General features: G+C 39.7%; 1 protein-coding gene across 4 annotated transcripts in view; it reads right to left on the bottom strand.

Annotated features, from left to right (window-relative positions):
* GTDC1 (glycosyltransferase like domain containing 1) overlaps positions 1–18349 on the bottom strand; it is a 406950-nt gene extending 388601 nt beyond the window's left edge. Inside the window, exons 1-2 of one of the 4 annotated variants that reach the window (XM_061135437.1) lie at positions 18263–18349; positions 13674–13801 (exon numbers count right to left, since the gene is read on the bottom strand). The gene's annotated coding sequence lies outside the window, so the exon portion shown is untranslated. The remainder of the gene's footprint in view (positions 1–13673; positions 13802–18262) is intronic. The other 3 variants (XM_061135436.1, XM_061135439.1, XM_061135435.1) reach the window with 3 other exon arrangements.
* Positions 18350–22700: the final 4351 nt, after the last annotated feature.

The following is a 22700-nucleotide window of genomic DNA, read 5'->3' as shown; positions in this document are numbered from 1 at the left end:
CTGACCAGGTGGTACTGGAGGTGGGGAGAGGTGGTCAGATTCAGATTCTAGATGTATTTTAATGAAGAGTCAACATAAACTATAGACAGATAAGCTGTAGATATAAGAGAGAAGAGTCAGAGATGACTTCAAGGTTTGCGATCTGAGCAACAGGGATGGGACTGTCATTAACTTAGATGAGAAAGACTGAAGATGAAACAAGTTTGGGTAAAAAGATCAATTCAATTTTTGAGCATTTAAGATTTAAATATCTTTAAATATGCATATGGAGATATCACAAAACAATTAGTTATGTGTCTGGAGATCAGAGAAAAAAATCTCTTATGATTTTTTTTTGGAAAGTTAATCACTGGGTATCATGGGGGGGTGTGTGTGTGTAAAACTTTAGGAAAGAATCCATACTTGAATTTAATACATTAGGGCCTTAGTACTAATGGATCATGTGTTTTCTGATTTACATAAATCCATGCAAGTCTGCTAGGCACTTCACACCTTTATTTTTACTTTCACATCTGAAGTACAGCAATATGGATAGATAAGGTGTGTATTTAAGATAACAACGTGAACAGACACATTCCTGGAGCTATAGCTATTTAAAAGTGACACTAGCATCAAGATACTCATTCTTATTCTGGGAAGGCTTTAAAAAACAATCACTTGTTATGAAACTAACTGCACTGCCAAATGCTTAAGATCATACGTAAAAATCATCATCTTCTCTACATTTTACTGTTTTAAATCAAGGAAAGTAATCGACTTTGTGATTAGATTTAGAAGTTTGGTTTTGATGCTTATAACCATCTAGGTTCTAAAGTGAATAACATTCCTACACTGTATCTTATAACAGTAGATACTTTGTATAATGTTAACGAAATACAAAATGGAATGTAAAAGAACCAAACCTCAACCAAGCCTCAACTGTTAACATGGGCAAACTGGTGATTGAAACCATTTCTTAAAATAGTAACATTTTCAGTGTGGATGAGCATTCTTCTCTCCCAGTCATCTACTCATTTCCAACCCCATGCCTTTGACTATTTCCTTATGCTAGTATGTCCCTCTTCCCGGCTGTTACCATCCTCTTCCTTCAAGGCCCAGCCCAAACTCAGCTTCCTCCAAAGCCTGCCCTGAACCCCAGTGGTTTTCAGTTCCATATTCCCAGAGCATTGCCATTTATAGGTCCAGAGTACCCATGTCGCTCTGCCATGGATTAAGTTTACCTCCACACTAAAATAGAAACCCCCTGAAGACAGAAAATCTACCTAAAATGCTTAACTGAGTACCCTACATATGAAATTGTAGGTACCTTACTTAATGGTTTGTTCAACTAAATTAAAATCCTATCAAAGTAAGAAAACAACCACATATACTGAACTCAGTGGGATATATGCTCTAATTTCATCACTTCAAATACGCACTTTGGGTCTCACTTCCCCATGTCTCTGTAACATTCCAGATAAAACGACTGCTTCTCAGTCATTTTCAAATATTGCAAAGTATAATCTAGTCCAATTTATACCTTCAATTTCATATCTTATTCAGAGTATCCATATACTAACCTCAGCCAACCTAGGCAAGAAGAAGAACATAACCAGCTTCTTTCAAAATCCTTACTGGTTCTTTCACTTTTCTCCACTTCCTTTTTCATTTCCTGGTTCTGCCAGATCAGGATAGGAGAGGGACAAGTGTCCCACATGCCTACTTTAACGGGGCTTTACTTGATAGCCATGAAGTAAGATCATCTGCTATCCTTATGTAATTCTGACAGCTATCTCCTCTCATTCTCAAAGCCCAGTTTGGACAGCACATTCCAGGTCTTCACGGCAGGGGGGCCTTAAATTACATCAAGCCTCCCACCCTGAATAGTTCCCTGGTGTGGGGAATGCACTTTAAGGCTGGCCTCTTACTATCCTACCCAAAATCCCCTTATAGGGCAAGCAGTCCACCTTCCCAGGAGCCATCAAGATTACCTCAAGCCTGGTTACTTACCATGGCACCCACTTGGTCCACAAAAAAACTTAAGCCTGCTCACCACACTAGATGCAAACATCAGCTCTTCCCACTACTGCCCTCTCACTCAACATGCCAACTAACTAACTCAACTTGTTCTCCTCCCCTCCAGAAATGAGTCAGTTAAGGAAGGGCCCCAAACTCTAGGAAACATATGCCATGATCTCTCCAGAAGTCTACAGAAGGTGCTATTGCAGTATCAACAAACAAGATTCTGAAGCTGATTAAATACCTAGACAAGAAATTAAATACCAATCTACCTTTCTGGAAGATATACCCAAATCCTGGGCTGGAAATAAAAGGTCCTTTGGAAAAGAAACAGGGAAATGTCAATCAACTCTCTACTAAATTAACAATTCTTCACTTGAATGACACTTTGGGGGGGGGGGGGGGTGCGGCGCAGGGATTTTGTTGGGCCTTTGTGCTTGGGCATGGGCTTTTTCTAGTTGCTGCGAGCAGGGGCAGGGGACACTAGCTAGTTGCAGGCTTTGCAGTGTGCAGGCTTTTCACTGTAGTGGCCTGTTACACAGCACAGGCTCTAAAGTGTGTGAGGTTCAGCAGCTGTGGCCCATGAGCTTAGCTGCTCCGTGTCATGCGGGATGTTCCCAGACCAGGGATCGAACCAGTGTCCTCTACATTGCAAGGCAGATTCTTAATCACTAGACTACAAAGGAAGCCCTTGAATGATATCTTTAAAACCCCTTTTCTAATTTCGCTTCTGATATGGGGAGTGGATGCCACAATCTTATTCTTTTACTAAGCCCCACATTACTCTTTAGAATATAAGGATGCTTCAGTTCAGTTCAGTCGCTAAGTCATATCCAACTATTTGCGACCCCATGGACTGCAGCACGCCAGGCCTCCCCATCCATCACCAACTCCCACAGTTTACTCAAACTCATGTCCATCAAGTAGGTGATGCCATCCAACCATCTCATCCTCTTTCGGCCCCTTCTCCCCCCGCCTTCAATCTTTCTCAGCATCAGGGTCTTTTCCAATGAGTTGGTTCTTCGCATCAGGTGGCCAAAATATTGGAATTTCAGCTTCAGCATCAGTCCTTCCAATGAATATTCAGGACTCATTTCCTTTGGGGTGGACTGGTTGGATCTCCTTGCAGTCCAAGGGACTCTCAAGAGTCTTCTCCAACACCACAGTTCAAAAGCATCAATTCTTCAGAGCTCAGTTTTCTTTAGAGTCCGACCCTCACATCCATACATGACCACTGGAAAAACCATAGCTTTGATGGACCTTTGTTGGCAAAGTAATGTCTCTGCTTTTTAACATGCTGTCTAGGTTGGTCATAACTTTTCTTCCAAGGAGTAAGCGTCTTTTAATTTCATGGCTGCAGTCACCATCTGCAGTGATTTTGGAGCCCAAAAAAAGTCTCTCACTGTTTCCAGTGTTTCCCCATCTATTTGCCATGAAGTGATGGGCCCAGATGCTATGATCTTAGTTTTCTGAATGTTGAGTTTTAAGCCAACTTTTTCACTCTCCTCTTTCACTTTCATCAAGAGGCTCTTTAGCTCTTCTTTGCTTTCTGCCATAAGGATGGTGTCATCTGCATATCTGAGGTTACTGATATTTCTCCCAGCAATCTTGAGTCCAGCTTGTGCATCATCCAGCCCAGCATTTCTCATGATGTACTCTGCATATAAGTTAAATAAGCAGGGTGACAATATACAGCCTTGACGTACTCCTTTCCCGATTTGGAACCAGTCTGTTGTTCCATGTCTGGTTCTAACTGTGGCTTATTGGCCCAAGAACCATCTAAAAATTAACACAGATTCTTGTCTGCAATTGTCCTCAAAGCCCAGTAAATAACACTTCCTTTCTGCAATGAACTACTTTTTTAAATACTCACTTCTATGAGGTGTCTTCTCTATTTCAATAAGTATAGGTGAAATAAGAGTAACTGTAACCTATCAAACTATATGGCTTCCCAGCTGACTCAGCAGTAAAGAATCTGCCTGCCAATGCATGAGATGCAAGGGTTGTGGGTTTGATCCCTGGTTCAGGAAAATCACCTGGAGGAGGAAATGGTAATTCACTCCAGTATTCCTGCCTGGAAAATTCCATGGACAGAGGAGAGTGGCAGGTTACAGTCCATGGGGTCACAAAGAGATAGACATGACTTAGCAACTGAACATACACACACATCAAGCTATGTGTTCGATCTCTGTGTTGGGAAAATCCCCTGGAGGACACAGCAACTCACTCCAGTACTGTTGCCTGAAAAACATGGACAGAGGAGCCTTGTGGCCTATAGTCCATGGGGTTGCAAAGAGTCAGACACGACTGGGTACACACACACACAAATTAGAGACTGAACACCCACACACATCAAGCTATAGCTATGAATTCTTCTGTATATTTTGAAAAAAGTTTACTTTAGGAAAAAATAGTAACTGCAATCTACAAAGGGATCTATTTATTGTGTACTCCTCATTGTGGAAGGTTTCCAGAAGACAACAGTAGAATTCCCAATTTGGTCTACCAATGTTAAATTCACATATTTCTTATTAAATATAACTTATTTATAAAGTGTTTTGCTGCTCTATTTAAACACACACAATCACAGTCTTTCCTAAACTGCCTTATATTTGAAAATGGGAAAGTTTTCCAAATATTAATCACAATGATCCAAAATAAAATCTGCAGGGGAGTTCAATTATGGCACAATAAATGAATGACAAAGCATCTTATTTCAAAACCCCTGAGTTTTAGGATTTTAATATCTGTAAGAACATTCCTTTCATTACAGATTCAAAAGTTTAAGGCTTTCAAATGCTACCACACACCTGTCTCTGAGTTATAAGCATTGCTTCAGTGAAAAAATAGCTTAAAAACCATGAAATGAAATCAACTCCACATAAAGCTATCGCATGACTCTGATCGCTAATCTGACTTGTAAATTAGATGTCTGTAACTTCCACTATTCAGCAATCCGCAGATTTTTTTTTCCTAGCAGGATGGCTATGTTAGCTACAATGCACTCTGACCAAAAATGTGCTGTAGTAGCGTGTCACACTGACAAACCGAATAGTACAGACCCTAAACAGAGGTCTCCAGGTAAGTCATGAGAAAATGTTTCTTGGTAGATGAATGATATAAAATGTAATCTATGTTTTATATCCTGGGCTGCCAGGATTTTTGCTGAATGCTAGATGAAAAAAAAAAAATTGTTGAAGACTCACTGAGGAAAAAAATGGGATTTGACTTTAAGAGAATCCACCCACTTCATTTCTCAGCACTGCTTTCAAATCCTCTATGAAGTGAAAGTCACTCAGTCGTGTCTGACTCATTGCGACCCCATGGAATTCTCCAGGCCAGAATACTAGAGTGGGTAGCCTTTCCCTTCTCCAGAAGATCTTCCCAACCCAGGGATTGAACCCAGGTCTCCCGCATTGCAGGCAGATTCTTTACCAGCTGACCCACCAGGGAAGCCCAAGAATACTGAGCTATGTTTCGATAACTGATATAAACAAATGTATATGAAAAGCAGGGATTCTAACCAAATAAAATATTGATTTTGGTTCAGAGAGCACTTTGATGCTCCAGTTTTCTTGTGATTCAATAGTTCTAGAAGATACATAGGTTTATTTCCAGTTCACACATGCTCATTAAATCATTTTAAGTGAATTTAGTTAACAGGTCTGAAGACATTATTAATTATTAGTAGCTGTTAGTATTAATTTATAATATTATGTTCTATGCACATTAATACTGTACAGCATGATTTTCTACTTACTATTGAGTTCAACAGCCTACACAAAAGGATATTTTCCTAGAAAATTCTGGTTACAGTAGCAAATAGAAGCCTTTATTTACACACTCTAGGGGATAGCAAAATTTCAAAAATTCCCCAAATGAAAACTTCCACATGAAATCACAGTCCTTATTTTGACCTTTTTAGTTTAAGCTAAAAGAGATGCTTAAGATGTTTTTCAGGTTAAGCTAAAAAAGATGTTAAGCTAAGAGATACTTCTCTTTACATTATTTCCCTTAGTGTAAGAAAGCCCAATACTAAAAGGTGATATCTATATTAATTTCCATAAATAGGATCTTAAAGGTTTGATTACCAAAGCGATTACCATATATCATTATGGAATGATAATATATTACACATTCCCAAAGTAAAGATCAAATTTACTTCAACCACCCCCTCTCAAAAAAAAAAAAATCATCTTTATTCAGTCATGAAGTCCTTGGAATCACAGCAGGGCTTGATGCCATATTGGTGTCACATTCTGCCAGTAATCCACACAGGCCAGCCTTCTTTTTCAACTTCTTTGTCTACTAGTGCATCACTGGACCCAGCAGGCAGTTCACCCAGACAATTTCAGTAACGGATTTTGGCTCTCTGTGTATAATAGATGAAAATCTTTATGAAGTATCCAGTTTGTCTTATAGCTGAGAGATCTGAACCTGCTGCAGATGTCACATCTAAATTCTTGAACAGATTTTTATCATCAGTGCCACCTATAAAACAAGACAGTGTCACCAACAGCATTGTCCTAGAGAACATCTATTTCAGTAATGCTAATAAGCTTTCTGTATCACAACTGACAGTCATTTATTTGCCTAAAACAGAGATCAGCAAACCAGAGCCCATGGCCCAACATTTAGCCCATTGCCTGTTCTTAGATAATCATGATCTAAGAATAGATTTTACAATTTTTAATGACTTAAAAAATTTTTTTAAATGATTAATATTTTGAGACATGTGAAAATTACATGAAATCCTAATTTCAGTCTCCATAAATAAAACTGCATTGGAACACAACTACTCATTCATTTATGTATTTTTTTAGCTGCTTTCACACTGCAATGGCACCTTAACAGAGACCATAATCAACCATAAATCCTAAAATATTTACTACCTGGTGCTTTGAAAAAAGTCTGCTGACCCCTGGCCTAGAGAACATTTAGTGGGTAGGTAACATGACATCTGGTGTCTTTGCCTTACTTCCATCCACTGGTTTAGTAGGTATTTCTTCAGTAGGTCTATCACTCCAGTGCAGAGAGTTAACCATGGTCCCTCTGCTTCCCACTTTGGCCCAGTCTTGCCTCTTTCCAAAGGGCCACCAATGCCGTTGGGCAGGAAGAAGGCAAGCTCAACTTCAGGTCAAATTCTGGTTCTCCAAAGTTCGCTTTGTCTGTATCCCCATGTTTCCTGGTTCTCCATTTTTGGTATATATCCACCATTCCCCATAGCAGGCTCCCTGTATGGACACCACTCTACAAAAGTCTGTATTTCCTACCAGAGACTCTAAGGCAGTAGTCTGAATCACAGCATTCTTTGATTTGCCAGCCGATTACCAGTTCTACCCCTGCCCTAGCAGCCACATGTAACATGAATTTGTTTGGGGCCCTTGTGAACATTTTGCATACTTCATCACCCTCCTGGGTTCCATTCTTCTGATCATGAATACCCCTGGAGTTCATCAATTTCCTACTACATTCAAACCTCTGGCCTATAAATCTATGACTTTAACCTTGTCAAGTGGTGTGTCATTCTACCTCTCGAGCTCAGTTCCTACAACAACCAGACATAGTATAACACAACAAAACCCTATACAGTGGATCTCCCAACCTAAGACTACCCATCCCTTATTTTAGCAACTGACACTAAAAGGTATCTATTAGTATCACTCCCAAGCAGCATCCAGAACATCCTTTCTCTTTTCTCCCTCCACCATTGCTGGTTGGCCCAAAGTTTCTATACCTGCTTCATCTGAGAGCTACTTACCACCCTTTCTACACACCTGGGGTCCCAAGGATACCTGCATCTCGAATACTGATTCAGAATGCCTCTCTTGCTTATATTAAAGCTTTACCCACAACATTGTAAAGCAACCGTACTCCAATAAAGATTAATATTATTTAAAAAAAAAGCTTTAGCACTCCTATTTCTATTGCAAGCAGAAAAAGGGGGTCTCTTGCCACTGGGACTGCAATGAAGTAATGATTTTGACTAGACTTCCAGGAGTCAGAATATAATTCCCTACAGAAAGATGTTAATAATCCAAAACAAGGCTATGTCCATAGTATTAATGGCACTATAGAACCCATCGCTAATGCATATTATATTACTGCAAATAACTAATTCACAAACACATTCATAAGCTGTGGACTGACCATCTAAAAACTAGCAATGAAATGTGAGGAAGACTTCACAGCAGACAAATTAGCCTAGAGTGAAGACTTCAGAGAAAATGGCAGTTTATTTTCAGCAGAGGAGATTTCACTGCAATCCTGAAGAACCTGCCATGGAGAACAGCTCTTAAAACGGCGTGAACAGCTCACAACCAAAAGAGTGGTATCAAGAATGAATACACTGATGGAATCACCACTAACCATTATCTCAATTCTGAGTAGCAACAATCTAGCTAGCATCAATCTTAAATAAAAACGAAAATCTTTTTTAAAAACACACACAGGAAACTTCTGCCTGCTTGGAGAATGAACTCCAACAAGTGACATATCTTTACAACTAGAAAGAGAAATTAGAGGTAAGTAGTCCATATTCCAAAGGAATATGCAAAATATTACAATTTTAGAACTTTCACTTGATGAATCTAGCCTAATTTCCTTAAACAGTTCTCAAACTTCTTAGTATCAAGACTGTGCACTCTTGAAAATTGAGGACTCCCAAGAGTTTTTTTTGTTAATATGAGTCATAATTATCAGTACTTACTATATTAAGAATTAAAGGAGAAAATTTTAACTACTGATTCATCTTAAATTTTTTAAGCTTGACTTATAATTTAAAAATTGATATATGAGATACCACACAATTAAGCTGATTCTCCCATCCATGGACACAGGCTGTTTCCAATTTTTCACTATTATCATAGATCTGTAGATATTAACAAGAAAAAAAAAAGGTTTGCTCTACAGATTAAAGGGAAGAAAATCAGGTAATAAAATAGAATTTAGAGTTTACTGTCTTTTTTTTAGGTAAAAAAAATGCAACATTAAATATTTTATTAAAGCACTTGTTTCAGTAAACTGCTAGTATCTGAAAATGCAGACATGTCTCTCATCTCTATCAAGGCTGAGTTCCTGCAGAGTGGAAACTGCTTATTCATATACACTCTACAAATATCTGTTGAATGAAACAGAATTATTTTCCATTTCTAGAATGTGCAAGACAATGATTAAGCTCCAGTTTTGTGAGAGAATATGCTCTGCTTTCCTCTGAGTGATTCATTTTAAAATTTTAATGACATGTTAATATGAGAATATATTTTTGAAAAATTACTATACAAAAAACCTTTAGCGTTAAAAATGACACGGCTTTACAACTTTTGCAAATTTCTTTCATGTTTAACCTAATAGAGGACAGGTGGATTCTCTTATCTGCTTCTACATACAATCTGTTATGATACCTGTTTTGACTGAACTACATGAAAACAGCGCCACACAAGTAAGCAGTGAGAAAAAAGGAAGCATATAGTACTATTAATATCATTTTCAGATAATTATGAATGTTCTTTGATACTACACCAAAACTTGACAAGTAGAGTCGTCGTCTGTGGGCTAGCTGTAATACGAAATTGAGTAGCACATAAGCTTTCTGTATTCTGTTACATGCTTTTTATAAGGGTCTTTTGCCATAATTTTGGAATATTGATCACTTTGAAAATATTGTTTCACTGAGTTATTGCTGTTCAGTCACCCAGTCATGTCCAATTCTTTGCGAGCCCATGGACTATAGTACACCAGGCCTCCCTGTCCCTCACATTCTCCTGAATTTTGCCCAAGTTCATGTCCACTGAGTTATATAAACATTGAAGATCCTGACATAATTAACACCACAGCAAAAATGCACATTCATAACATCACCACCCATCCCACTGGAAAACTCTTTAAGTACTGAGAAGCTGACAAGAACACAGCAGCTGAGGTAAGATTTCCAAAATTTTAATTTTCCCCAGAAAGTTAATATTTTATCATCAGCAACAAATATTGTTGATTGTTTTCTCCTGAAGTGAACAAAAGATCGCTTTGTTCATTTTCAAGAAAATGACTGCCAGATATCTAAGTCTGAATAATCATGGTTTGTCTGGTATTCAATCTTTCAAGCAAAAATGATACTTCATGTAAAATATGGCTAATTCAGCTTGCAACTCAAAAGAATACTTAAGTGTTTTCCTTGAGATAAAATACTCTGGATATACAGCAGAAGTGCCTTTTGCGTATTTCCTGTCTCATTTTATATATATATATATATACACACACACACACACACACACACATATGAAATATCAAACATATATAGAATATTCAAACATCATACACAGAATATTAAAACAATGCACTCAAGTTTCAAGATTTAATAAAACTAATAATTTTTACTGCTTCATTAAAGACACTCAAGTAAAATAGGCTTGAGTTTTTGTTTTGGGGTTTTTTTAAAAAAAACCATGAATGCATAGCAGTGAAGAATATGATGATTACTAGTAGAGTCTGGTGTAGTGACATTTAATATCTACTAAGATATTCAGTTTTAGCTTTAGTATTAGCAGAGCAAATGTAAAAACAGTGGAAAAGGAAAAAGTTAGTATTACCATAAAGATAGTTTTAACCTAATGGATCCCCCTGAAAGGGTCACAGTGACTGACCAACAGGCTTATATACCACAACTTGTGGACTACTGCTGTCTTAAAAAAAACACTGAAAGCTAATGAATGATAACTTGCCATCTTCAAATCCATAGTAAATGCCCTCCACCATAAAAAATACACTAAATACCTGTATGAATTATTTCCTTTTAACTCGAAATTGGTCCATTTTGTTCTGAAAGTGAATTAATAATAATATAAATAACACTAGCGATTAACATATAATGACCTCTGACAGGTATTATGTCATTTAGTCCTCGTAACTCTATCAATTCTCTGACATTCATGTCACAGATGAGGAAGCCTGAAGTGCAGAGAACTAAAGCCACACTTCCAAAGTGTCAATAATTACAGTATTTATGACTTCTGGCTTTACTTGTGGCTCAGCTGGTAAAGAATCCACCTGCAATGCTGGGAAGATCCCCTGGAGAAGGGAAAGGCTACCTGCTCCAGTATTCTGGCCTGGAGAACTCCATGGACTGTAAAAGTCCATGGGGTCACAGAGTTGGGCACGACTAAGTGGCTTTCACTTTTACTTTAAATATTTTGCCTACCTCATATTAGTCTTAACAACCTTTTTATTATCCCTTTTTCCCTTCTTAACTCTTTATGCTTTAATACCATTTTACAGATGAAACTTGTAATCAAAAAAGTAAAGTACCCTGCCCAAGATGACCCAACTGTTAGATCATCTATATAAATAAATCCAAGTCTGTCTCACTCCTAGGAGTACAGTAAACATTCTGCTTTCCTATACCAAATATCAACATACCCTTTGCATATAAATAGACTGATGGTTACAAAAGTCTTACATAGTTTTGAACAAGACAACTGAGCAAGGCCTCTATTTGTAATAATTCTTGCTAATTGACTATTTCTGTCATGAACTAGAACAAAGTCTACTTCCCTTTAAAACAGTATATGATCCAGATAAATAGTTCACTAATTCACATTATTAAACACTTAGCTGTGAACAGGACAATGAATCAATACAGATAAGCTTTCTCTTTAAAAAAAAAAAAAATACTCAATACACTCAACTGATATTATTCCAGTATTACAGATGAAAAAACTGAAACCCAGAGAAGTAACTAACTTCCCCCAAAGACATGTTGTTCACAAATGGTACAGTCAAAATCAGTCTGGACTCACCCTGAAGCCTAAACTCTTCAATTACATGGCCTGCATATATTAAAGAAGGCAATGACCTAGGAATTGTTCACAAGGTCTGTATACAGAGCTTGCTGATATCATAACAACTCTAACCAAGGCAATCAACATATGAATCATCTTGCATCTCAAAGATCTAGAGATGAAAAGGAAGCTGGTGCATGCTGAAAATAAAAAGCCATGTTCTAAGGTGCTTTAAGTAAAGCATCTATAGGTAATGTTGAAGAAAGAAATAAAATTCAGTTATCAGAGGTGTCAGATGGCACACATCTCTGTGGCTAAAATAGGCCTACCTGTTTAAAAACAAAATAACAAAAAAAAAGGCCCAGAGGATAGCCACAGGCTATCTACAGATTGCACAATAACTTTCAGATGCCAGTAACCCAGGAATGCTGCAAACCTCAGTAAATGGCAGCAGAAATCACTACCCTAAGACACTAGCACTCTAATCAATCAGAAAAATTTTAATTTCAAGTTAGAATTTGCAAAAGTCAAGGGTTATGCCCACTGTTTGTTTCTATTTCAAGGGCTTACAGTACAAACTGTTGCTTAACATTAAACCCCAAGGTGGAAAGGAAAAGAATCAAGGTTTATCCAGCTCAATTCACCTTCACAACCTGCTGTAAGAACTTGCAGAAATACAAAACATCTTGAGCTTGGACAGAGGAATGTGGCTTTAATTTCAAACCAATTGTATTCTCAAGGAGTGCCCCCACACACTTGACATTTGACAGGAAGGTGACAAAATGGAAGGCTGTGGTGTACCACCTAAAAGGTTAGGCATTACAGGCAAGAGATGAGCAATTACACTTGTCACAGAATACCATATTCTGGATTCCCTCTGTGGCAGATAAAAAAAAAAAATTACAGAGCAAACCTTACCTCCTCCATCAATGATTCCCAGCATGACCAAAAAGAATCAGAATCTAGTAATGTAAAACCAGCTGACAGATATATAGAAAAAAAAAAAAAAAAAAATTCAAGATTGAGGTCATGTCCCTTGGCATGCATCATTTACACTAAGGATTCCCTCACTTATCTGAATTAATTTCACGTACCTCATTTCATTCAGATAATTGAAGTTTTCCTCTTAAGAGTTATAAAGTGTTTACCTCAATATAATTAGTAAACTGTCCACTTAAAAATACCACTACAAAAATTACCACCCCCTTCTCTCTACACTACACATATACTTCACCATCATTAAAAGTATGAGATTTTTGGCCTTCACGGGAAATTTAGTTCAAAACTCCTCTTTAAAAAATTAGCACAAGAAATTCTACAAGAAAAGTTATGGTCATTACCTTTTTAATAAGTGTCTGCATTACTTGTTAAAGACATGGTAATTTGGATACTCAATACATGACTACTGTTCTGAAACCAAATTAAAGGTTTTAGACTACTAAAGAGTTTGATGACTTGCCTCAGTACAATAACTGGGACTGTATGGAGAACAAAATCAAAGAGGTCTCTCTTTTTTATAAGCAGGCATTTAAGGGCCTTTTAACGAGAATTTACTCTACAGTATATAATTACTAATGAACAAAAATAGGGCCATTAAATTCACTTCTTTATAGTGCCATAAAACTTCTATTTGTAAGAAATATAAAAAATATACATTTAATCAAACTCAAGAAAACTCTAAATGTGCAATACCTAACAATAAACAGTAAAAACTACATACTTTTTCTTCTTAAACAAATGTCCTGCCAGATGACTATGACTAATTTTTGTATATGGATATGCTTATAATTTAAAATACACAGACTCTCTGGTACTAATGATGGCAATGAAACGCCTAAACATCTTATATGAATTCTCAATTTCTATATGAACACTGGTTTCCAACACTGATAACAGACTTACTGTTGATTACATCCAATTGATATTTGTGTATTGTCTATCACCTGCTATGTGTCAGGTACTGCAGTAAGTGCTGAGGACACTGTCAGGAACAGCACAAATTCAGTCCCAACACTCGAGGAATATAGAGTCTAGAAGGAAAGAAAGATAATGAAAAAACACGCTATGGGAAACTTGGTGGAATAATAGATACTTGGTCAAATGAAAGCTCAAAACTGCAAGAAGATCTGGGTAGAAAATCAAACACTTGAAAATAATTAGCTACCACTAAAATTCGATAAAAATAAACCAGTAAGTAACTCAGCTAAGAAGGCAGAGAACCAAGAGCAGAACAGTCAGGAAGTAATGAGTATGTGACCAGGGTGTTCTAGTACCAGACGCAAATGAAAAGCTGACCCTCAAAAAAGCTGAAATTATAACAGCCAAAGAGCCCAGCTCTCAGCTGTCCTGTTCTCAGTATCTGACAAGTCAGTCCAGTGAGTGTGAGCCTAAGAAGCAGCATCGAAGCATCCTGACTCTGCTAGTTCTGTCACCATTGAAGCAGGACCCCAACCATCCACCATGGATAAGACCAGGGCCCAGTTCCAAGGGAAGAGAGGACAGCAAGGAGACAGAGATGGTCAGGCAAGGACAGCTCTTGAGCAGGCTCAAGACAAGGTTCAGGTCCGCAGAGGATCCGAAACACACAAAAGAGTAATACAAGAAACACATCAACTCTATGGACTAGTTAATAGCAAGGAAAGACTGTGGAATTGCTTTACTTTTAAAAATAAATACTCAAAATTATATTCTTAAATTTAAAAGACTTAAGTGTGACCTTCAAGAGTGGGAGAAAAGGACTAGACATTCTTACTAATTCTTACCAATTGTCTGATTCTATAACCTAACTCCATCTAAATCTATATTTATATTCTACATGCTTTACATATACTTCCCCAAGATGTTTATGGCATATGTTTCAAAACTCCTGATGAGTAAAAGCGTTTTTCAAAATGAGAATCTCATAGTCAAACTGAGTATGTGCAAAGGATATAAGAAGACATCATATCTCAGTGAGCAATGGATGCTCGGGGCACTGGAATAATTCCAGGTTTCACTTCCTGAAGGGGCTGAGGATCTTAAGGTATTTTCAGTCTTAAAAATCAGTTCAAAAACTGGGTAGAAAAGACAGAACGGGGAGTGGATAGGCCAGGTAGCCTGGGACTGACATAGGAACCAGCAATGATAGAAGAGAAATTATTTGCTCCCTATAATTAAGCACCATCATACTCTACCACTGGGAGAGGAAATGGCAACCCATTCTAGTATTCTTGCCTGGAGAATTCCATGGACAGAGGAGTTCATGGAGTCGCAGAGTCAGACACGACTGAGCAACTAACACATACACAACACATACATACTTTACTATACAGCTGTTTTTAGTAACAGTGCCAGGAGAGGGGGAAAAAGTGCATGTAGTCCAAAGACAATGTCCCTGTGAAGACTACTATTTATATAACTCAACATATTCAAACAGAAATAACACTATGGAAACAGCCTTGCATTTGACCAAACATTATTTGCCAAGGCTATTCAAATGGTGGAGTGGTGGTACTTTCCAAAAGAACTGCTTGAAAATTTTCCTCATTTTTTTTAAATAAACAAAACATTATAATAATCTATTAAAGAAAATATAAGTCTAAGAGAAAAAGAAAATATAGTGGGGTCTTGGTTTTTTTGTTTTCGTTTGGGGTTTTTGCTCTGTTTTTTCAGTATATCCATCGTGAAGCACATCACATCAGCCAAAAACTGTTTAAAGTATCATTTAAGGACAGCTTGTAAACGTAGTCTGAACTCTGAAAGTCATGTTGCTTCCAGGAGTTTATATACTGAAAAATATATCTTTATAAAGTGAAATGAATGTGGCCTTAAAATGTGGCCTATGGTAACAATTAGGATCATTCAATTCACAATTTTCAAACTTTGCTCCAGTAGAAAAACTTCATTATTTTAGCTCTACGTGGTGTCCTATCAAAAAGTTTAAGTAACAGTGTGTTTCCCCGATTTCACAGTGGATAACGTATATTAAAGAACAGAATTCTCAATGTTAAGCTTTTTCCTCAAATTTTCTAAAATATTAGATACATGCTACCTCTTTCAGTATTGGAATTCAGCCTAACAGAGTATCTGATTCAACACAAAAACGGAAATGAGATATTTCAAGTTTATAATATCATCATTCATGACTTCCAGACACTCTGCTACCTTAAGTTTGATTAAATCCAACAAAACCACAAGCATTTACAAAGGACCTACTACACTTGACATGAAGCATACACAGACGAATAAAGCGCAGTCCATCTTACAGGAAGCCCCCACCAGGGAAAGTGCACACCAGCCAGAAAGTCTCTACAAACGCCTGCAGTAACCACTGCAGTGGGAGATGCAAAGAATTCACCCCAGGCCAGCAAGAACTCCAGACTTCTGTGTTGAGGACCACTAAGAAAAGGGATGCTGAGGATGCTGGAATTCAATGACTACATGCGTACAGACTTTTCTTCTTTATTGTATCAAAGTTACATACATCACAACTCTAGGATTCTTGAAATGCCAAGCTCCTGGAATTGGCACAGACTACCTGAATCAAGAATATGAATAAACATTCTTGAAATGAAAATAGTTACAAAATTCAAACAAACTGGAAATTATTGTTTCAATTGGTAAAATGTAAACACTCCTTAAATATAATTTGTATATAATGAGTCCAAATCACAAACTAAGGCATATACTCAAAATATGGGGAAAAAATTAAAAGTCAGTAATTATTTGGCTTTTAAGACATCAAAATCAAAACAAATTTTGGTACAAAAGTATCCATTGTGGAGGTCTAAAGTATCTATCTACTTAAGTGTTCAGTTAAGTCAACTAGTTCTCTTCAGTTCATGTTAAATCTCTTCAGGAAACTTGGGTTACTTTCTGCAAAATAATGACGCTGGATTAAGTTAATAATCAATAACTAATCATCAGGTGCTGAAGTTCCTCACGCACAGAAAATTCAGTATTTCTGCAGTCAGTGAAATCAAGACGTCAACATGGTTTCAAAACAAGAGTAAAGAAGCCTTAAGTTCTCGAAGTGGTAATGCTATAAACTTCAGTTTCCTACCTTATCTCAGTATCAAGGTTCAGAGTTTACCTATCCAGTTTTCAAGTTCGTCAAAGAAAGTTTCCTGATTCAAAGGGTACTCCGCCCACCCTCTATACTAAAACTGTTTCTTTAAAACAAGATCCTAAGGAAAATGCATAAAGGCAGTGCGAGCTGAGGAGACTATTCCACATCAAACCTGGAACGCACTAATTAAAATTCGGTATTACACTTTGTATGTGGGTTCCTACATGAAACTCCCGCCACGCTTTAGTTTAAGGTTAAACAGGTTAATAGAATCCAATAAAATGGCTCTATTGAATTACACTGGATTTCTTTGAGCAGCTCCTTTACCTGACCATTCTGTTGAGCTTTAAAATCAACTTCAGGGGTAGCACCCAGGAACCAAGGCGAGCCACGGCTCACGGGGGCTGCACTCTGCAACCCACCTCATGTGGAAAATCACCGTCAACGCACGTTTTCCACTTCAAACTGTGATACGGTGGAGGAAAAAGTGCATAGCCTTCTCTTTGAACCTCCCATCACACTGCCTCCAGGCGCTAACTTAAGAATTATCTCGAAGATAATCTAATGCAGTACAGTTCTCAGAAGACTCTATAAAGTTGCCTTCGCCAGAGAGGAGAAGGGGAAAAAAAAAAAAAAAAAAAAAACACCTCGCCCGAGACTAAAGGTTAAATTACTATAGTACTGCAACTTCGCTGTTGGGTACGTGTCTGGATTTACAGGATTAATTCCGGGAACATTTCCACCAGGACAAACTGCCTGGATCCCGATTAGAACAAAGTGTATGCTGGATCCTCACAGGAGAGAAGTGGCGGGGGTGCTCAGAGTGAGTGAGGTCGTTAAGTCTCTGCAGACTAAGTAAGGGGCTCCTGAGGTCAGGAAAGTGAGGGCGACAACTGGGCCAGACGCAAAGGGTCCTTCGGGCAGGCCTGCGGGCGCGCGGCGCGAAGGACCGCCGGCCCGGCCGTCTCCAGATCAGCGAGGAGGGCCCTGCGGCCGAGCCCGGGAACCTGGCCCCCTCCTCCCAGCCAGAAGGCGACGCACCCCCACCCACTCCCGCGGCAGAGCGAAGAGGCGGCAGCGGCGCGCGGAGCTGCGGGAAGCCGGCTCGCAGAAAACGCAGAACCCAAGAAAAGGGAGTCAGAAAATGGCCAGTGTGCAGCAGGACTGAGACGCAGCAGCCCGGGTGCCCGGCTCAGGGCGCGCGGCTGCCGCGGCACCGCCAGCGCAGCGCGTGCGCCCGGGAAGCACGCCGCCCGCGCGGCCCTCAGCTCCGCCCCCCCCCTCCCCCGGCTCCCTGCGCCGCCGCCGCCGCCGCCGCCAAAACCCCTCTGGGAACTCCGAGCCGCGCGGCCCCGCGAGGCGGGCGCCTTGGAGCGGAGGGGAGGGGCTGCGCTCCCCGCCTCCCCGCCGGCCCGCGCGGCTCCCCAGCCCGGAGCCTACTCACCTCCTCCTCCTCCTCCCAGTCTCTCCCTCCTGGCCACCGGCGCGGCCCAGCCGGCGACGCGCTGACGCCGGGCCCCTCCCCCGCGGCCGCGGCCGCCGCCGCCGCCGCCCCGCCCGGCCCGCGGCCGCAGCGGCCTCGGGGCGCGTCAGGCGCATGCCCCGCCCACTGGGTCCGCCCACGCGCTCAAGACCCCGCCTCCAGCGCTGCCGGGACGCTGCGGGTCCCTGACTCAGCGGCCGCTCCCGCCCTCTGGAGATTACCACGTGTGGGCTCTGGACCCCCGCACCTCTTTTTACCTGTTCACGCACCTCGCTTTGCCGCCCACCTCCCCACCTTTCCCATCTCTGGCCCGCACCCCTGTCTTCCCCTGAAGGTTTTTAGTACACTTTCCTCAACCCCTAGTCTGGTTGTAAGCTCTCATGCCTTCTTTTCTTTCTAGAAGATCTTCGCTGCTCACTGGGTCAGCCTCAGTTTGCAGTTTCTTGCCAATCCCTTCTCTCGTGGTCCCCGTTCCTCTCCCCTGTCTGCGGAGCCTCAGGGTCCCCGCACGGACTGGACTTCTTCCCTGCCAGCGCTACCTGCCGTGTAGCTCCCATCTCCTGAGCGCCTGCTCTGCCAGCGCGTTCTAATTTCCCTCCCTCTGGTCACCTCGGAACCCTGTGGAAAGGCTCGCTTCTTTCTTTACCTACATTTTGAGCGTCTTTTCTGTTCTCGCTGCTCCAAATAACTTCAGATGCAGTGTCGGAGTTAAACAAATGCATATGCGCGACCCCACTCACCTGAAGAGTCTCTGAAGTAGTTAAAAATCACAAAACTGGGTCGTCCCTGGTTGTCCAGTTGCTAAGACTTGGTCCTTCCAGTGCAGGGGGCTTGGGTTCGATTCCTGCTCAGGGAACTAGATCTGGCATGCAGAAAGTAAAAAAGGATCCTGAATGCCACAATGATGATGGAAGATCCCAATTACCACAACTAAGACCCAGTGCAGCCAAATAAAGTATTAAAAAAATATCCCAAACCTGAGCAATAGCAGTGATGACCATCTTAGACTTGCATGGGTCCCATCCAATCTTTTTCTGTGCATTAATATATTAAATGACACAGGTCCTGTTGGGGATTAAAGTTCACACATTTTGCCTGTTGTTTTCTCTGCAATCTAACCTCACTTTAGCTCTTTTTATTTTTAAAATTCATATTCAGCAGAAGAGCACCAGGATCTTTTAGATCTGTTTTCTTACCTGTAAAAGGAGGAATGTGTTTCTCCCACATTTCAATTTCTGTGATTCCGAATCAAAGGGTTTTGTATTTGGAGAGCTCTTGTGGGTTAAATGAGTTTGAAGGCAGCAAAACATGCAAATGTAACTAGAACTCCGGTAACTTCATTTTAAAAACTGCAACTTGGAAGAGTTGGGCTGTGATGTGGAAATGAATTAAACATAACAAAATGAGGGAAACTGATTAGGCCTTTGGAGCTACATCCACAAGTTGCTTTAAATTATGTGAGTAAACATTATTATCCTTAAATTGAAGAGTAAAAACTATCTTACATTCTAAACAAAATCCAGGCTCTATGTAGACCCTTGAAGTTTAAAACCATTGTTGAACTGAACAACAGCATTATAAGCATGTGAAAGCCTAATCAACCATCTGTCCATCCCCTTTAACACAAATTGGGAAACAGAAAACTATAAATGCCAAAAGCTGAAAGTGAGTGTTCCTAAAAACACATAAAGCTAGTAAATCCTATCCATGGAACAAGTATAAGAAGAACTAACTCCAAAGGCTATGGCTGCCGTTTCACTGCTCTGGAAATCCAGGCTTACAATGTTATAATTACCTTATCTAGTCCTTAATATCATCTGGAGTCTAATCTTTTCATTTTACAGTTGAAGAACTGACATCCAGAAAAGGTAAATACTACTCAGTATTACCCAGATTAATTGGAAACAAAGTCAGAATTCAAACTCAGATCTTCTGACTCACTTATCTGCCAGCATCTGGGTTATAGTTACTAGTCACATAAAGTTATTACACATCAGAGGTCTTTGACTCTGCAGTTTTTCCTACATGGCCTAAGTGATGTATGAAATTATACATGGCGTTAACTAGGAAAGTTTTGCTATCAGAGGTCATATCGTCCCACTGATTTCAACCATTCCTTTTGCATAAGCTCCATCTCACCTGGTCAGGGTTCGTCTTTGTTCCAAGCAATTCTGGCCAGGACACTAGGGTCATGTCACAGCCAAACACATTCATCCTTGGAGGTGCCAAGAGCTGTGCATGATTGTAAGTATTATGAAGTCTCTATTGCCAAGAAAATTACAACAGTACTAGGGAAATAAAATATGAAACATAAAGTAATAAATAATTCATAATTAATAACAAAGGATTCAATTATAGAATCCAAATCTTAAATTGGAAATTAACCATGTAGATCAAGGGACGCCTTCTTAAAAGACAACAAAGGAAAATGTAAAATCTGGATTTGGTTTATAGGAAAAAGGTAAAGGAAACTGCTTGAACAAAGGCCCTGGGGAGAAAATAAGCAAGCTAACAATGGGGAAAAGTTAGGAAATCAGATGAATCAAAAGAAGAGCTTCGTTTTGGAAACAAGAGAAAACAAAGGTGAAATGATAGGGTAGAATCATTGATAGAGGACCTGAATTTGAGCCTGAATAATTTAGGTTTGATCTAATGAAATATCATTTTGAATTTGGCAGAGGGAGAGGAGTGGAAATGAAACAGGAGACCATTTGTTAGATTTTGAAATAGCAAGTGGAATTTAAAAATCAATGATAGACATAAATGTGACTAAGGAAAAGACTTGGGTTTAGTGATTCTAATACGGAATCAAAGATCAGTAAGAAGTTCAAGATGACTCTAGGGTTGTGATGTGTCAGTAACAGTATACATAGACCTTACCCCTTAGAATTCGAAGATCATCAGGCTTCAAACGGTACATACAGGCTGTCAGTTGCTAGAGAGGGAAGAAAAAATTTTCCCAAGGTATACCTTCCTATTCATCACATCCTCATTTCAGAAAAGTTTAGTTTGCTACTCAAATTAGAAGGTAAGAAAAAAAATCTCTCACACTTTCATGGGTCCTTTGCTATTTTATGGTAGACCTATCTCTTTTTCCATTTCAGCCCCACTGATGTAAAAGTGCTCAATAGTGCAGTATATAATGTTACACTTGGAAATAAATCAGTAAGTGTTTGTTAAATACATACCAAATGCTCTTCAGCACGCTGCTAGCCTGGAGAGCTAGAAAAGTATAAAAAGGACCTCAGCTTTTCATAAGCTTATAATCTGCTTGGATAATAAAGGTCAACACAACTGACACAATAGAGGATACATTCCATGGATGGTGATTCCAACCTGGATGGACTGTAAAGTGTGCTTATATAGAAATAGTGGGAAACAGAGTTGAATGAATTGTAAATGATCTCATGGATACTACTCATCATTTAACAACTTTTCATCGACCTTTAAGCATGTTCTAAGTTCTGGAGGTAAAGCAGTAAAATAAAAAGCTCCTCCTCTCATGAAGCTTACATTCCACATAGGAGAGACAGAGAGGAACAAATAAATACACTACTATCAGGTAGTAATAATTGTCCCAAAGAAAAGAAAACATGAGGATGTCAAAATGAGTATATGAAAAGTAGGCAAGATGTTTCTAAGGAACATTTAAACAATGGCTTGAATGAAAGAAAGAACCAGTCCAGAGAGGATTTGGGGAAGGGCAGTTCAGGGAGAGAGCTAGCTGGCTCAGACAGTAAAGCATCTGCCTGCAATGTGGGAGACCTGGGTTCGATCCCTGGGTTGGGAAGATCCCCTGGAGAAGGAAATGGCAACCCACTCCAATATTCTTGCCTGGAAAATCCCATGGACAGAGGAACCTGGTAGGCTACAGTCCATGGTGTCGCAAAGAGTCGGACACGGCTGAGCCACTTCACTTCACTTCACTTCAAGGAGGTCAAACTGAGTGTCCTTAAGACTAAAAAAGACCAAGTGTTTCCGAAGGAAAGTGAAAGATGAAATAAGAAAGGTAAGCAAATTCTAGTAGGTAAGAAGGGATTTTTAAGGTCAGGTTAAAGTACAGATAGTTGGAAGATTAGTCACTCTGGCATTCAGGATTAGAGGAGGGAAGATTAGAACCTGTAAGACCAGATGGAAGCCTGTGTGATAATCCAGGCAGGAGGTGATGTGAGGTAGACAAGGTTGACAGGCAAGGTTAGCAAGGAAGACAAAATGTCAAGGAGATCAAGTAATGGGTATTTATGAGGGGTGGTAGGCGGTGTTGGGTGGGGAGAGTCCACAGTGTCAAATGCAGCAAAAAGGTCAAGGAGAATAAGCATTAAGTAAGAGCTGGTATAGTTAACAAGAAAAATGTCATGTGTGACCTCCAAGAGAAGAGTTCCCATAGAGTAAGGTGCTG

The sequence above is a fragment of the Dama dama genome, chromosome 33 (genome assembly GCF_033118175.1).
Source record: "Dama dama isolate Ldn47 chromosome 33, ASM3311817v1, whole genome shotgun sequence".
Classification (NCBI taxonomy): Eukaryota; Metazoa; Chordata; class Mammalia; order Artiodactyla; family Cervidae; genus Dama; species Dama dama.
The sequence above is the reverse complement of the archived record's forward strand: the minus strand, read 5'-3'. Positions and strand labels throughout refer to the sequence as shown.